This window comes from Amblyomma mixtum, chromosome 4, assembly GCF_055824585.1.
Source record: "Amblyomma mixtum isolate Tamu chromosome 4, ASM5582458v1, whole genome shotgun sequence".
Taxonomy (NCBI): domain Eukaryota; kingdom Metazoa; phylum Arthropoda; class Arachnida; order Ixodida; family Ixodidae; genus Amblyomma; species Amblyomma mixtum.
The window spans coordinates 132,486,488-132,505,025 of record NC_143015.1 but is presented as its reverse complement, the minus strand read 5'-3'; positions in this window follow the sequence as shown (position 1 = coordinate 132,505,025).

Here is an 18,538-nt window from a genome sequence, read left to right as displayed (position 1 = left end):
TGTCGAATTTGGTCCTTAATTCTAACTTGGGAAGGTCTGCAAGGTGACACAGCTCTGAGGGGGAGTGAACTCGGCGATATTTATTAAATATGAATCGAGAGGCTAACCTCTGAATCCTTTCTAGTTTGTTAGTTTTTTTGCGTGTGAGGATCCCAGACAATTTTAGCGTATTCAATTATAGGTCTGACCAGTGTTCTATAAGCCAAGTTTTTAATTTCAGGAGTTGTACTATGTAAGTTGCGCCTCAGACTCCACAGCACTTTATTAGCCTTATTGCATGTTTCCTCTACGTGCCTATTCCATCTAAAGTCGCTAGTAAATATTAGTCCCAAATACTTGTGTTCATCTACCCTTCCGAGCACACTATCACGAATATGGTAAGGAAATTCTAAGGTAGTTTTTTTCCTAGTGGTAGACATACAAACAGATTTCGAGGGATTAATGGTCATTTGCCAGTCATCGCACCATTTAGTAATATTGTCTAGGCTATGTTGTATGTTCATTTGATCACTGGGAGAATTTATTCTATTGTAAATGACACAGTCGTCGGCGAATAATCTTATAGGGACAGAAACAAGGCTTGGCAAGTCATTAATAAAAATAAGAAATAAAAGCGGTCCAAGGACACTGCCCTGTGGTACACCAGATAAGACCGGTAATAAGCTGGATGTATGTCCGTCTATTTCAACGTACTGGTGGCGGCACTCTAAATACGAAGTAAACCATGCCGTTAGCTTGGGATTTTTAAACATAATATTGATTTTAAGTAGAAGTTTAGGGTGGGAAACTTTATCAAAAGCTTTGGCGAAATCTAGGTAAATTAAGTCCATCTGTCCGCGGGAATTAATCGTTTGTGAAATATCATGAACTAGCTCAACTAACTGTGTAATCGTAGACAAACCTTTACGGAAACCATGCTGCAGTGGTGATAACAAGTTATACGTTTCTAAATAGTTCGATAAGTGTTTGGTCATGATATGTTCTAGTAGCTTAGAACACGTACTTGTGAGAGAAATTGGTCTGTAATTGCTAAAGTCTGAAGTGTTGCCGGTTTTATGGATTGGAACTATTCTGGCTAGTTTCCATGCGGAAGGGAAGTAACCATTGCTAACAGAGGAAATAAATATTTTCGTAAGGAACTTAGACACCCACTCAGCATATCTGACTAAAAATTCATTAGGTATACCATCTGGTCCGGGGCTTTTTTTTGTGTTAATATTGAGTAACAGGTTCAGAACACCTTCTTCGGTTATCACAATATCTGAAATGGGAGGACGGGTAGAGAAGTCATAATGGCCTGGCAACGTGCCATCATCCTTCGTAAAAACAGAGGAAAATTGAAGGTTGAATTGTTCAGTGCTTTCTTGAGTGTTAACCTCAGCATTTGAACAGTGTTGCTTGGTTGGTGGATTAACATACCTCCAAAATTTCGCCGGTGCCTCGCAAAGAAACTTCCTCAGTGTAACATTAAATAAACGGTTTTTTGACTCTCTAATTTGCTGTTTCAAGTCATGTCTCATGCGGCGAATACAAGCTGTGTCACCCACATTGCAATTTTGGGAACATGCTTTTCGTTTCCGCTGAATTTTCCTTTTCGAATGGATAATTTCTCTGTTAATCCATGGATTCCTGCGCCTGCTCTTCTTTTTATTCTTTGGTATAAAGTGCTCGATACAATGGGTCACGGCATTGAAAAAGAAACTCCACAAAGCATCAGTGCTCAGTTCTGAGTGGTAGAGGTACATGAATTCATCGAAAGAAGATTCAAGATAATCTAGCACACTGACATCATCCGCGATCTGAAAATTCAAAACCTCTCTTATTGGTTCAGATGATGAGACAGATGGTGACATATTGAATGAAGCTATTGCCATTTTATGATCTGATAATCCGTCCTCAACATGACAATCTCTCAAGTGCCTTATTAAGCCATGAGACACAAAAATTAAATCAAGAATAGATGATGTTGTATCACACAGTCTTGTGAATTCGGTTACTCCCGTTGGGTGAAGATATTTGATTTCTATGCTTCAATGGTTGCACAAAGGCTGTCAACGTCAGTACGAACTGACATAGCTGCGTGATTCAGCTGCGTAGTTTGTTGGAAGTGCTTCAGAGTATCAGTTTCGAAATAAACACTCCGAACAATGCGCATCGTGTGCTGTTCATGTTTTGCACCAGCTTGCGTTCAGTTGCCTCGTAGTGCGAAGAAAATGTAGCAGTGAAATGGCGAAAAAAATTGCAGAGGCCTAGCTTGGTTAAGCCCGGTAAGTTGCGAAAGCAATAGCCCTGGCTGCGCGCTTTCTCTCCGTCTGGCGTGACGTCATCACAGCGAGCGCCTCCACGCGGCAGCGGCGCGCAGCTGCTGCGCGGTGTGGCGTGGATCCGCTGGGACAGCAGCGACGAGCCGAGCTGGGGCCCTTCCCTCCGTCTGGCGTGACGTCACAACAGAGGTCAAGCTAAAGGTCAAACGTGGATCCGCCGGGACGACGCTGAAGGCTCAAAACCTAGCGCAGTATTGCTTTCGCAATAAAAAATTTTCCAGTGTATTTTGCAACGATAACCAAGAAACAAAAGTGCCTCGGACTTTCAGAGCGAATGCTCATCTCCGAGCGTCCCTTCATTTTCGCACCAGGATTGAAACTGAATCAGAATTCATCGCGGCAGCGCCAACATCTTGGTTGTGCACACACGCAACGATACGGAAGATATCTCCACTCGCATGCCAGCAGGGAAAGATAGGTACATACGTACATTTGCCAAGCACAAACGCTTTCACCCTCACTGGATACGAATTGCTCATTTCATTCAACCTGACAGGTTACCTCGATGTCAGGTTTGCGCTCGCTACTTTGACAAGACAGTTTTGGCCTACACTGTTAGGGACAGAGGGAATACACAGGCCGAGAGGATAGTTCAGAGTTAAGTCTATGTTGCAGGGCAACGCCCGAGAGCCGCAATGTGGAAGACAGATTCGGTGGCTGTAGTTATGCCAAAATAACTGCAAAACTCTCCTTGCACACCCTGCTGCCTGCACATACAGGGTGTTCGAAGTTAGACTTTAGGTTTTTGAAACGAACACAAAGAGCAATACACAAAAGTTGTTTCTGTACATGATGATGACGAAATAACTTTATTTGCACCCGTCAAGGAATCAGAGGACGATGAAAACTTGAGTCTTGACCGCCGTCATCTTCCTCCCCTTTCAGCAGGCTGTGATCCCTTGGGATACAGCGGTGTCGAGGGCCAGACAAATGACTTTTTTTTGTTCTTCTTCTTTCTGGCTGGCCATTAAAGCCTCTCAGGACTCCATATTCCTGTCTGGTTTGTTGTGGCTAGGGCACGTACACACCATGTGGATCATGTCTGCTATTTCCTTACACTGTTTACACCTCTGGTCTTGGATCGCCGGATGCCATCTGCTTAGTGCGAGTGGGTTCGGAAAAACTCCCGCCTGTAACTTTCTCCATATGACCTCTTCCTTTTTGCTGAGGCCCTTGCATGCTCCAGGTAGTGTGTCTTCCTAATCGGTAATGGCTAAGAATATCGTGGTACGTGTTCAGCTCCTCGTCCCTCTGACGGGGCTCTCTGCTCAACGAGACCGCATTGGGGTCCCGGTGTATGAGTCCTCGGGCCAATGCGTGCGCTGTCTCGTTTCCCCGGAGGCCCTCGTGGGCCGGAGTCCAAACTAGGTTAATTAGTTCTGCCGGTGTCGGGCCGGCAGTCAGAATTTTGGCTGCTTCGACAGATACCCTGCCTGCGTTGTAGTTGCGGACAGCCGATTTGAGATCTGTTATAATCACTTTGACATCCCGTTGAGTTAGGGCTAGCGCAATGGCTACCTCCTCAGCCGCTGTTGCATCTCTCTGTAGGATGCTGCAGCACGAGATTCGGTCTCCGCCCTCCCTGGTCGCTAGGGCTGCGTGCGTTATGCGGCCAGGCGGACGAAAACTGAGGAGGATTGCCGTCAAATCTGTAGTTAACTAAATGCAATAATTAACTTTTTATCCACTGCGTTTAGCATGCATGTTCAAATTTTACGCTTAGAGATAGTGGCTTATGTCTATTCTGTTTTTTACAATTTCAGTTGCGCGGCTGCGTCCTGAGACATGTACGCTTAAAATTTCAGCCCAGTGAGTGTAATTACTGATGAAAGAGCACTCACCATGAAGCTACTCTCTGGTGTGATGTAGCTGTTGCTTATAGTGCTCCATCCGAGAAGATTGTGGACCGACAGGTGACGGTGGTCACTTTTCGTTCATGGCCAGCGAAACCGAACAATGACTGTGCGGGCGACGTGAGGCGAGCACTGCTTCTTTAAGCGGTTATTATTGTAGTGGCTGACAAGACGTGGTGCCGCTGTAGGCTTCGCATGCAGTCAAGCGCAGCGATACCGCACTGCTGAGCCAGATCGAAAAGTAATCACCGTCTCCTCTTACTCCACTTTCTCGTCAGATGGAGCAGCGTAATGCGCACAGCTGCGTCACGCCAGGGAGGAGCTTCATGCCGAGCGCTGTGGTCTCGCATACGTAATTAGCCAGATTGGGCTGAAAGTTTAGACACGCATATATCAGAACACAGACAAGTCAGAAAAATTGTACAAAATATTGTCACGTAGTGGTGACAATATTTGAAGCAGGAACAAATAAACACAACAAACAAACGCTACAAAGATTCGCGGCAATATAATATTCATCAAGTGGTACTATCTCCAAGTTCTCAGTGTAAGCCTGCATGCTAACTGCAGTGAATACAAAGTTATATGGCATTTAGTTAATTACATGATATTACGATTACAATTATCCTCGCAGTTTGCGTCCAACTGAACGCATACCCTTGTACAAAAGCTACTTTTGCACATTCTGAAAGCACAATTTTGAATGGCCTGTATATTTGCCTCGTATACGCTTCGCAGGAGCATGCTTTCGAGCTCCTTTGTAGATCACTAGATCATAAGGCTTGTAATGCTCACAATACTGCCTCGGGCTCGCGTTTAATGGGCGCTCAAAGAGGTAACGTGGCATACTGAACAAGTGTGGTTAGCATATACAGGGTGCACATCAGTGAACGAAATCATAAATAAAAAACACTGCCTGTTCCCTTGCTAGCCTCACCTATCCAGTAGGAATAAGCAAAGTCGGCGAACGCGAGCGAAAGGAAGAGGTGTAGATACCGAGAGAGCGATTAAGGGCAGTTTATTAAAAAAAGTACGATGGAAAGGAATCTGACTTCATAGAACTATCCACCGAAGGGGAATGTTCAGATCCGAAAGGGAATCTTTCCCCGTTGGTATTCAGTTCAGTTTCACTCCTTAAAGGTGCACTGAGGAGGATTCTGAACTTGTCTTTTTGCCGCCGGAACTCGATCTACACGTTCCTAGCATTCTTAGAAACTGCGACTTACTGTCCTGTGTGGCCGATTTCCCTAATTAAATCGAATTAACGTCCGGCTCCCGCCTTTATTTTTTGAATTCTCCCCGTACGGTGGGCGGAGTCGACCAACGCGGGAAGTGCCTTTCAGCCAGCTCCATGGAGGCTTTGCTTTCGCTTTATTTTGTTTTTTTTAGGTTTACACGAATAAATAGTTTCATTAGCAGATAATATAGCCGCAAAATAAGCCCGCAGAAATAAAAATACGCGCGGTCTATTTGCTGCTACGGACTACTACGTATTACTCCGCCGATGGCAGAGCGGCAAGCCGCCATCGGACTGGGTGAAAGGCACTCCACGCGTTGGTCGACTCCGCCCACTGTACGGGGGAGAATTAAAAAAGAAAGGGCGGGAGCCGGACGTTAATTCGATTTATTTAGGGAAATCGGCCACATAGGGCAAATAATCGCAGTTTCTAAGAAAGCTGGGAACGTGTAAATCGAGTTCACGCGGCAAAAAGACAAGTTCAGATTCTTCTTCAGTGCACCTTTAAAGCACTCGCTTCCCAGCGACGTTTACATAAGGATGTAAATTTTGTTTAAATAGGCACACAAATAGAGGCTCTTAAATGTACGCTATAGTGGAATCTAAACTCGTCTTTTTACCGCAGGAAATCGATCTACACGTTGCCAGCATTCTTAGCAACGTCGAATTATTGTCTTGTGCGACCGATTTCTCTAATTTAAATCGGATTAAACGTCCCATCTCCCGCCTTTTCTTGAACTCATCGCTGATGGTAGGAGGAGTCAACTAACGCGCGGAATGCCTTTCAGGCAGTCGCAAGGCGGGTTCGGTTTCACTTTTATGTTGTTTTTTAGGTTTCCGTGAATAAATAGGTCTAGTTAGAGGCTACATAGCCGCAAGTTAGGCCCACGGAAATAAAAATATGCGTGGACTCTTTGTTTTCGCCGATCGCTACGTATCACTCCGCCGATGGTAGAGCGGCAAGCCGCCACGGGACTGGCTGAAAGGTTGGTTGACTCTCCCCACCGTCTGCGGGGAATTAAAAAGAAAGCGGGAGCCGCGACGTTTAATAGGATTTAAATTAGAGAAAGCGGCCACACAGGACAATAATTCGAAGTTTCTTAGAATGCTCGGAACGGGTAGATCGAGTTCCAGCGCTAAAAAAGACAAGTTCAGATTCCTCTTTGGTGCACCTTCAAGAGCTGGTGGTTGCGGGCACTGACAAAGTGGTGGTGAAGCAATGCCAACGACGCAAAGAATTAGGTCATCCCCGTCAATGACTTGAAGTGGCCAACCCGTGATTTCAGAGGCAAAATGTGCGCTCCTATGAGTATGACGCGTGTACAAACTTCGGACAAATGTTTAGGGGGGATTTTTAATAACGGAGTAATTATTAATTGGCATCCACACAAACGTCACCAAATGGCTACAAATGCAAGCTGTACAGCTTTAGCAGAAACTTTGCAGTTAAAGAAAAATTCGTCCTAGTCCGTGTTTTGAAGCCTGGACCACTGCTTCACCGGAGCAGTCGCTCTACCAATGGAGCTAACCGGGGCTGCAGGCTTATGGTAGGGCTAGAGCGAATTGATCATTAACTAGAAGTGCGAACAGTGTTGGTCAAATGTGTAGGAGAATCCCACAAGGTGGAGTAGATTTGTAATAAGGGAGTAATTACTCATTGACATCCACCCGAGCGCAGCCAAAGGGCTACAAAGGAGAGCTGTACAGCTTTCCTTTGTAGCCGTTTGGATGCCAATGTACAAATTTCGTGGCATAGTTTTCAGCAGCTCCGAATGCATTGAATAAATACGCTTAATGTGGGCTCACCTTATAGTTTGAGACTGACAAGTGATTTTACGCATGGATAATTTTGCATGTCATAAAGCAAGACGGGTGTGGCGCTTACGCAAGTGGAGTGTTATAAACAGGTGGCGATGACACAAAAAGAACATTTAATAAGATTTAGGGACACTGAAAATTGTTGCAATCATTTAGCACGCTGTCAAGGTCTGCCTGAAGAGTGATTCGATCACTACGGTTAACAGTGGTAGGTGAATGACACAGTCAACGGCGACCATCGAAACTTGCAGGAAACATGCTGGGGTAAGTCCTTAATAAATGTATGTTAAGAATACAAGGCGATCGAGGACAGACCCTTGAGGAACTCCTGATGCTGGGGGGAAGGAAGCAGTTAGACAGGTGACCGTTGAAAAGGAAAAATTATGGAAAATGAAAATACAAATGGAAATGAAAGGCAGGCAGGCAGGCAGGTCGGTAGGGAGGCAGGTGGTTAGGTAGGCCGACTAGATCATAGTTGATAGTTTCTACTCTGCGCCTTCATTCTACACAAATATTTTAACTTCTTTTTTAAACCAGGAAATAGGAGTACGCAAATAATTAGCATCTTTTCTGGATGTGTGTGGCCTTATAGGTTGCTTTGGCGTGGACTTCGCCATTTAAATATCGGCCAGACGCGCCTCGTAGCGACGCCTGCAGTTATGGTAGGGTACCGTTTAGAAAACGGAATGCGCATAACTAACACTACGTAAATCATTTGCCGTATTATTGGGTACGTGCTTCTTTTTAGATTGTATTGAGATGATTTGTAGCCAAAATTGTCGTCTGGAAGGTTGTCATTTGAGCTGGGAAGGGAAACCTGAAGTTTGGATACTTTACTGCTCAGGGACACGCCTCTGGGCTTGCGTACCAGGAGTTTATTATGCTCAAGTTCACTGTTGCCAGACTCCAGGAGGCTCACGCTACATGCGGCGAAATGGCAGAGTTCACAATAGAAAAGAAAAAAGAAGACTGATGTGCCCACGCGCAATGCGCTCGAGCCTATTCGAACAAGCCTAGTCAGGGCAGCCCTCCCGCTTGCTTCCCCGAGAAGAATGTCGGCTGGCTTGCAGACACGTCCAATTTCAGTCCTGGTTACTGGATGTTCGCCATACAGTACTGGGGCCTAGAGGTACAACGTCCAGTGGAACAAGTCACTCTTATAGCGCCGCTGCCAACGAGCGCCATCCGCCGCAACCATGACCGCGGATACATATAGCGACGTGCTCTCCATGGCCATCATCCTGGTGGGCGTCATAGTCCTGTTCGGGGTGCTGTGGCTTCTAATGCGCAAGTGCGGACTCGTACCCCCGACCGCCGTCGAGCCGAGCGGCGAGGAGGTCGCCGGTGGAGTCAGCCAGGCCCAGAAGGCGGCTGGAGCGCGTCCTGACGGCGTGGTGGGCAACACTGCCTTGGACCAGCCGGCAGTGAAGACGCCGTCTGAGCCCTCACCCGACGAGGGCCAGCCCCGACAGGTCGGCGGCCTGTCGCCCGGGCAGCGGATCGCCAAGGCTGCCCGGCGGGCATCGGGCGCCGTAAGCCGCGCCGTCAAGACGGAAACCGGCGCTATCCTGCAAGCCCTATCCTCCGGGGCCGACGTGATGCAGGTAGGCCCACGGCATATTGGAGTCCGAAAAATTGACGTCTTGTCACAAGGGATCAACGTCTCAGTAGACGCGAGTGCATATCCAATGAGAGTACAGACAGACTAGTCTCCAAAGTAATGATTTCGGGTTCCAGCTGACCGGTCCCCTCGAAGTCTTGTTCCTCCCTACGATTCATCAGGCGCACAAAACAATGCTTTGCTGCAAATGGCTGTGCACACCGTTTCCCCGTGAAAGCCAATGATTTGAGAGTTTTACCTTGACGTCGCCTCGTAGCGACTTTTAGTAATGCATGCCCAGCGTGATCGAATCGAAAATGACGAGGATGCTTCTTGGTTTACGCCCCCATAAACTGCTGGCATTCACCTGTTTATTACGCGTTTTGGCCACAATGCATTCTACGTGACATCCCGCCACAAAAAGAAAAGCCTCATCAACAAGCGCATCAACGCCAAGAATCTCCTATTTGTGTACGAGGTCGAATTTAGTGCGTATTACTGGCATCCTTGTTACTACGAAATACTGCTTTAGCTCTTTGTCTGGGGCTTGTTCAACTAGCTGCTACATTACACGAAGAATGAGGTACAGGATACGCCTGAAAAGGCAACTTGGTGGTTTTTTGAGCATTTGGGTTATTATCACGTCACATTCCTTGAAAGTACCCTGTTTCTCCAGCGCAAAAATTGGTATTTCAAAGTTCCGAGTAGAAGAATTCTAAAACAGCAAAAACCAGAAAACCTAAATCGAAAGTCGGTTTAGACTAACTGTGACGTCATGACAGGCCAAACCATGACGTAACAGACAGTGTCACAAAATAAGACGTGTGCTTGTTGATTGACTATACTGGCGACTGTGACAGCTTGGATGATTATTAGTGCGAAATTACCAAACACAAGCTCCAAATTTTGTCTTTCTGAAAACGGAGACCGAGCATCAACCAGCTTAAAAACTGTGACTTCACTCACGCAAAATTTGCCGTTGCAATCGTTTTGATTATTCCCTTGAAATGTGCAAATTTTAAATTGATTTTCAGTACAAGAAAACGCCGCCCCGACAAGAATTTTGACAAAAAGGTCGCAAGGCTGCGTATAAAGTTTCGCGAGAGCTTCAGTAAAACCCGCGCAGGTAGAAAAAACGTTGTAATTGCCCTTTAGGTTGCCCTTTAGGTTGCTCTTTAGAGTGGCTGGCCAATCCAGAAGGAGTGAAACAAATTCACAAAATTCACTTGCGCACATAACCAAAAATAGCTTCATTAGCCTTTTGCACTTGATGAATCTTACTGATGCTTCCTAACACAACTGAAGCCATGTTACACAAGGGTTTAGGTGCTTTAACCAGGCTGAAGATGGAGTGCTGTTGCAGCCTTTATTGCCTTAATTCACTTTATAGTAATATGACGGAAGATGCAGTGCTGATGCAGCCTCAATATCCTTAATTCAGTTTAGAGTAATATGCCGCAGAATCAACCATTGGTGGCGCTAAGCGACCAGCCATCTCGTGTTGTCAAGTAGTAGTTACGCATTCGAAGAAAAGGGATCATCCGTACATCTAGTAATTAGGCACATCATCATCTTCCGCACAGATTCCTTCAGAGAACGTTTCGCTCAAGTCCGAAGGACACCCGTCGTCCTTGAAGGACGGCAAGGCTAAACCCACGAAGGACGCAGCTGCATCGGACAAGGGGGGCCACACGGAAGACACCAAACCTAAGAAAAGGGGATCATCGGTGACTAAAGGCAACCTGCCTGGACAGACATCCACGAAGGAGGAGGACGTCGGTGACGTCACGACGGAGAAACCAGTACAGAGCAAGGACGACGAAAAGACCGGCCAGGTGGAGCCACAGTCGGAAACCAGAGGCGGCGCTGCTCAACAGGGTCGGCCTCCGCCGAAGCTTACTGGTTCCCAGGTCGGACCACCGATGGACGGCACTACTGGGACTGCCACCGTCCGCGCCGATGCCAAAGAACAGTTGCAGTCGCAACAGGAGGACAACAACAACGTGGGGTCCGTTTCTGGCTTGGCGGTGGTCGAGCTGAGCCGGACTGTGGATGCTGATGCTTTGACGTCCCCCGAGCACCGATCCACGAAGGGTGAAAGCCGGCGGAAAAAGTCCCACAAACGTAGTAGCAGCGCCGTCGGCAGCGCTAGCCAGTCTCTTGCCCAGTCTGAACTCAAGAGCGACCCCGGTGAGTACATCCAGCTGCATAGGCTGTTCTGTCGCAGTGGATACGACTTCTCTCTGTTAGGAGTACTGCCGGGAACAAGGGTAGTGTTACAACTCGAGCTTCGACTAACTGCATCGCAGTGTGAGTTATACAGTGTATGGTTACTTAACAGCCCGCTGTGTTCGTCAGCGTCGGCGTAGCGTCCGCTTCCAGAGCAGTGTCAATCCCGTAGCACTGCGCCGTGACCTCATCACGAGTATGCAGCCGTCTGAGCGAGCTGCCATCCCCCAGATCCCGTGACTACTCGGGTTTTTTTATTGGTTGAACCACAAGCGCCTCCATGGAAGTTTGACGAACAGACTATGCTAACAAGGATCGTGGAGCGGAACGCACGCCAAATTGGCGCCAGGCAGTGCGCGCCGCAAAAGCTTGCAGCAACAGCCACACTGGTCCTTTGACCAGCGCAGTATCCTTTGGCTCTTGCTCTAGCGCTCACCAACTGACGCGTTCTGCTAGAAAAGAAGTCGAGAAGCTGCGGCAAAAAACCCACATACCGTAACATAGCACGCTGTACCATCTATGGGGGGTGAGCATCTCACCGAGACAGGTGTCAGGCCGATTGGCGCGGCCTTTGAGTTTTGCGCCCTTTCGTCAAATGACTCCTTCTCTTTCCAGTAATGAACAGGAATAATCGTTGACAATTTTGGTGTTTTCGTTAACACGAGTGCGCAATATCGAAACGAGGAAGCTGACATGCCTGCCGGTGAAAACAGTCCCTCTTCCACTTGAATTTAAGATAGACTTTGCTATACAGTTTAGTTTTAAGTTCTAATGGTGGACACCGGTTTTGCTCGAGATTGCACATTGTACAGACCTAAAGTTAAACTGAAAGCAGGGTGCCTTCCATCACCTAAGCTCAGAGTGAAACTTGGCCTAGCATAGACGTGTAAAAATGATGAGCGTGCTCTATAGAAGACTGCAGTGCGCAACTTAAAACAAGTTCTTGTCGAAGCGTTGGCTTACGGACTGAGGCTTCCCCTCGACCTTTGTTCAATTTTTTTTTGTGTTGTCAAGAACCCCGCCTTCCTGCCTTCCTTCTATCGTAGATGTGGTGAATAGGGTGGCAGGAGCCTGTCAGGCAGAGTACATCTGCCCTTTGCCCATGCACGAAAAACTTTGGTATCTCCCGCCCTGGTGGCTCAGTGGTTACTGCGTTCGGCTGCTGACCCGAAAGACGCGGGTTCGATCCCGGCCGCGGTGGGCGAATTTCGATGGAGGCGAAAATCTAGAGGCCCGTGCTCTGTGCGATGTCAGTGCACGTTAAAGAACCCCAGGTGGCCGAAATACGGTGTCCCTCATAGCCTTAGTCGCTTTTGGGACGTTAAACCCTAATAAACCAATAAACCTAAACCAAACTTTGGTACCTTAATAAGTAATATCACCATGAATGAGGAAAAAAAGATTAAAAACAAGCATTTCATCATACGTGTCACCAACTAGGCCAACTATACTTACTGTGGACAAGCACTTTTAGAAAGTTTTCTTGAAGTCGTCAATGTTCCAAAGAAGGGAGGCTAATATATTTCAGCGCTGTATGATGAAATAAAAACATCCCCGCCTGTTTGCCGAGAACATGACCTTTTACAGAGATGCTCTCATGCTCACCAACTCATGTAGGCTCTGCTAGCAAAGGTGCATGAGGGGCTATCACATACTTGGGAATCAACTTGTAGGTGATCACTTTGTGCCTAAGCCACTCAAATAAAGTGGTTTACATTAGTTTAATTTTGCAAGCAGGCCGAAAAATTATGCCAGCATACTTGGTTCCTGAGTCCTTCTACCCTTCACCGTCTAAGTGTAGAGAAAGTGATCCGGAAACGTTTTGCCATTGTTCCGCCGACTCAAAACCGATCACCCTGTTATACATAGGTCTATCAGTAGAGCGGGGGCATATAGGGGCATGTATCAAACGACGTTGTATCGTTCGCTGCTCTAACGATGTCTATCGGCATTTACGACAAGAATGAGTGCCACGGATATAAACGAGCGAACTGACTGGACTCTGAACGAAACTTGTCGCCTCCTCTCCTCTCTCGAAAGCAGCCGCAGCCGGAATACGGCACTGCAGTGAAGTCTAATTGAAGCTTGATGAGTGTACACTGTTTCTCCCGAGAGGATATAAAACAAAGGAATGAAGAGGCGTGGTATGGGAACTAGTAGGAACGAGTGATAGCGGAGATTCCATCTTGCGCTGCTTTGGTCAAGGGAGTCATAATCCACTTTCCCATGCGGTCTTCAGGCGCACAGTTCAGCAGCTTACTTGTGCAAGCGGGAAAAAAAAAAAAATTGGTGCCCAATTTCGTGTCATTTCCGTGATGAGCTTCTTTGGAACATATAATGCTCGAGCAACACGGCATGCACTCCAATAGGCCTTTTAAGTGATTCTGTCTTAGGCATAAAAAGAGCACTTCGTCAACCAAATCGTTGTCTCTCCAGTATTCAATCAGAAGGCAAATATTTGCGTCATTTTCATTCAGGAAACGGCACCTTCTCAGTAAAACGATGTTCACGCAGCTGCCGCCAAGTTGAGCCCTTGACCTCTCATAGTCGTTGTGCAACTTCAGGACACTAAACCCCCCATACCATACCGCACTGTACCATGATAAAACGTTAAAATGCAGACGCAGAACAAATAAAAAAGGAGCCGAAATGTCTTGTTTTTGTTCTTATTTTAATTTTATGGTAAGCGCCTCTGTTTTCGTGTACTGATAGGATAGTCACCGACGAGACGATTTTTTGTTTAACTCTAGGGTTCCCCATATCGTAATATATGTCCTGCTATACATTACCATACTATGCCATTTAGAGGCAGTTAGCTTCTCACCGAGGAAGGAGAGAAGTCACGCAGATTCGAGCGTTCATTGACTCCTTAAAACATGGTTTGGTTTGGTTTATGGGGTTTAACGTCCCAAAACGACTGAGGCTATGAGAGACGCCGTAGTGGAGGGCTCCGGAAATTTCGACCACCTGGGGTTCTTTAACGTGCACTGACATCACACAGTACACGGGCCTCGAATTTCTCCTCCAAAGAAATTCAACCGCCGCGGCCGGACTCCTTAAAACAGCGCAAAAGACAAGGACAATGATAGAAAAAACACAGAGCGCTGACTTGCAACTAAATTTATGATGAAATATACATGCATATATACACATGGGAAGATGCGCGAGAGGCGGCAAACTAGTAAAATGCGCAAAAGAAGTTGAAAAAAAACCTAATTACGTGTCGCGCGCTTTGCCAAGTAAGCCCGTTCTTTTGCAGATAGCGCAAGAGAATAAATTTGGTTGTAAGTCAGCGCTGTGTGTGTCTGTTCTATCTGTGTCCTTGTCTTTTGCGCTGTTTTAAGGAATCATGGTTCACCAACCAGCCTCCACGTCTACCCTTGTAAGCTTAGTTGACTGTTGCGCTTCATCGAGCAGCGACTCATTTTCTTTCCATTTACTCGAACCGCGGCGCAGATTCACGGTCGACGAAACGGAAGCGGAAGTCATCCAGCCGCAGCCCAAACAGGACCCAATCTTAGGAGCTCTCCAAAACCTCCGTGGTGCAGCGGCCTGTCATCCACCACGGGAGAAAATGAGCTCACTGACGACGGGCTCCTCGACGGATGGTTGCAAAGACAGTCCCTCACCGAGTGCTAGCCGTTGAGAAAGTCCGCCAACAACTCTGTGGGCGTTGCGCTTGGCCTTCGAATTCCTGGAACAACAAGTGGCGTCTTGGTCACAAACTTCATCACTACTGTCGCCGGTCAATACTTATTAGGGGTGGTTCACTTGGACACGCTGATCGTCGTGTCACCCGTAGTTCCAAACGAGGACCTTTTTGAAGAGCACCGGCGTGCCAAAGAGCTGTTCAGAACTCTCCCTGTCGACAAAAGCTGCTGCTGTGTGTCCCAAAGGTCCCAAAGCCGATCACCGACGCCAAAGGTGGCTAACATGGGCATATTCCTTCCGCTAATTTTGGCTTTGACCAGGACAAAGGAAGTGCGAACCACCCCCTTCTTTCGACACCAGCACCTCTGCTATCTTTAGTTGGACAAATTGCGACAGTGTCTCATTGTGGCGAGAGTCTGTGACATAGCAATGACGGAAGAACATGCCTGTGAGCTTCAATTGAGGTCCGCACGGCGTCATTGCGATAGCTTCGTTAGATTTTGATGATGTTTTGACAGATAAGCGTGGTCGTCAGGTCAAGCAGTGCCAGATACGCGCCCTGCAAGATTTAGACAAGTGAAGGGACGCTACAATTTGTCTCATTACTTTTCTTGTGTGACAAATCATTCCAGATTCAATACTCCTGCACATCTGTGCATACAGTTAGCTTTCATATAAATGTATATTTGTTGTGTAAAAATTGAGTTTTTGTTTCGAAAATAGCCATGGGGTTGTATCTGTTTTGTTCCTTGGGACGGACACCGATGTTTTTGGATCATGCACCTAGAATGCGCTGAAACGTGATTGTAACGTAACATCGTAGTAGCTGTCACATGGTACATACTTAACATGAATAAGCCTATATGGGAGTAAAAAGGGAGTAATATGTCTTCTAGCGCACTCCTTTATGAAAGGGACTGCTCTAACTTTTTACTCCTTTCTATTTGTAGTGTAATATATAGCGCGGCGGAGAAAGTGCAGTGCATATTTATAGCTAGTATAGTTCAGTAGGAATTCTTAGCTGCAGCATTCTAAACACTGTCAAGGAAGTTGGATTGTTCTTTGCACCCAACGAAAAATTTGTTGGTTTTAAGTGGGAAGCATTGCAGAAAAGTTTCGTATCTGCTCATGCCTGTTTCTTCTTTCTCGCCTCTATGCTGTGAGAATAAAAATTAAGTTACGCTGCTAGTACCTGTCTTACCACTCGCGATGTGTGAGATGTACTGAACATTATGGAAGCGCATTGTGTACACTTTATACGATAAGTAAAATGACTGCACTTTGTACATTGTGGAAGTCGTAGACATGTCCCAATGGGCCTGGCTTAAAGGGACACTGAGGGGAGCACTATTATTTTTTTATAGCAAAATCGATAGTTCGGCATGTCATGGCTTTGTTGCCACTTGGGCGGCAGCGAAAGATGCATTTATTTCTAAGAAATTTGGATTCGAAGTTGAAAAAGTTTTTCCCGCCGCTCTGATTCAAACTTGGGATTCTCCTATGACGACACAGGACGAAGTGACGTGAAACATGACGTGAACATGCCGTAGCGCAGACTCCGTGATTTTTGGCTGCCAGCAGTGCGGCCTAGCAGCAGCCAAAACGAAACCTACCGCCGGCCGCGCGTTGAAGGCATGTATCGGCTATTGCGGCCGTCGCTACAGTCGCTTCGCTTACGTTTGAACTGGCGTTTTGCCACCGTTACGATGGATCTCGTTCTCGAAGTCGTCAACGAAGTTCTCGCAAATAGACACCTTTAGCATACCGTGTACCTTGTTACCGCTAGCGGAATACCGGGAGCCCCCCTAACGCTGGTGAGCAGGCGCTGATTGGTCCCGATGCTTCAGTCGCGCGCGTAGCTGCCGGGCACGTGGCGCCATCTGGCGACGTCAAGGAGATTTGCGCATGCATTGGCTGCGCCTCAGTGATTTGTGGCTTCTTGGGTCCTAGAGTTGCTAGAACCATTGGTTCTAGCAACACTGCTTTGTCCTATGACGTCACCACGCTTGTACTTGCGAGTTTGGTCTGTGGCGGCGATACCTGTATTTTGGTTCTTGCTCTTTTCTACGTTACAGGAGCTTTGTTGTCAGTATGATTGCCGTTTCTGTAATCAGGAGCTGGTATTCTGCCGATACAAGCCAACTTCAATTTCTCCTCAGTGTCCCTTTAAGCTGGATGCGTTCCCTTGCGCAAAAGATGTTGGACGCCGCCGACGTGGCGTTAAATTTCTTCATACCTTTCATACCACCCTGCGGTTTTGGTTTGCCGCCATATTTCAGTATAAATCAATAATTTATAGCATTGCGTTTGTAGTATTCGCTAGTGTTCTACAATTGTTGTTGCAATTGCAAGCTGAGTTTCAGCCGAGTTGACGTAACGGAAAAAAGACTGGTCAAGTGTCGTCTCGCATTCACGTTCGGAGCTTTAAACATTCTGCACGGACCAAAGTAATAATTTTTAGAATACGGGCGCTGACGTCAGACCTGCCTGGCGCTTGTGTTCTGTGTTGTTGTTGTCGTTGGCCTGTTTACAGCGGAAGCTCACTGACCAAGCCGACGAGCAGTGCGTGACGAAGTTGGCTCACTTAGGGCTGCCGTTACAGCGCCAGCTCATTCACCAAGCCTGCAAAGCGGACTTCGTCAACGGGATCCCGGACCTTAGAAGACCGCCCGAGTAACACGAAAGATCAGTAAAGTTTATTTTTAATAATAGTACTACTACTGTTACAATGGAACTCAAAACAGAATGGCGTACTCTGTCTAGAAATGTCTGCACCTGTGCAACTACCAGCAATATAAAAGGCAAAGCTTCGCTTTGCCAAGTATGGTAAAGTCACTAAGAAATTAAATAACTAGGTAAGCACACTTTTTTATTTCCTAACTACCGTACCTACCAGTATGTAATGCGACCACTATTGTAACCCGAGGGTTGACACTGCTGGCGCGTAAAGGAAAAAAACGTAAGATTAGCAACATATCGCCATGGCGGGAAAAAAATTGAGGAGAGAGCGTCCGGCGAGAGCCGTGAAGCCAGTCATAAAAAGTAAAAATATAGTAAAAAGGAGACAGTAGGTCCCCCCCGTGATCGCGCCGCGTGATAGCGTGCGGTGATATCTAGCTCCGTTGCGAGCGCGCATGCGTGGACCAGTGCGGCAAACTGACTGTAGACCAACCTCCTTGCTGTAGACGCCCCGCGCCACGAGCCACGCAGACTAAAACATACCAGAACTAAAACAGAAAGGACTGACTGGGAGAGCGAAAAACGAGGGAGGGAGCTATGAACAAAATTTCATCAACATATGGCTCTCATGTGTCCTTTCTGTTTCAGGAGAGCCGCACAGAGATTATCGTTGCGGCGAGTGCTACTGTCGAAAGCTGTAGCAGACGATGCGAAATACCGCCTTCAGGTGCCTCTGAGTTTGCACCACTTTGCTTCGATGCTCGGCCGCGCCAGACACACTGACGCGCGGAGTTCCGCCACGCGCTTGCGTGTTCACCTTAAGTGTGGACGACCCTGTAGCTTCCCGATCCTCGCTGCGCTGGCGGTGGTCTCTTTTACAGACAGCCCCTGTGGACGTCATTAGCCACTCGGAGTTTCGACAAACGCCAACGAGCTCGCTTCATGGACGTGCATTCTCACTTGGCATCCGAAGCTTCATGTGAAAGCCTAGTATGAACTACCAGTCCGCGGATGTCATATTGAATACCACAGTGGACCAGTCTAGCCAACTGCATAAACTGTGATCTGGAAAAATCAAGTTCGCGGTTGGAAAGCCCAGCCGAGGGTTCCGTAGGGACGCGGTTGCAGCGCAACAAGTTCCGTTAGA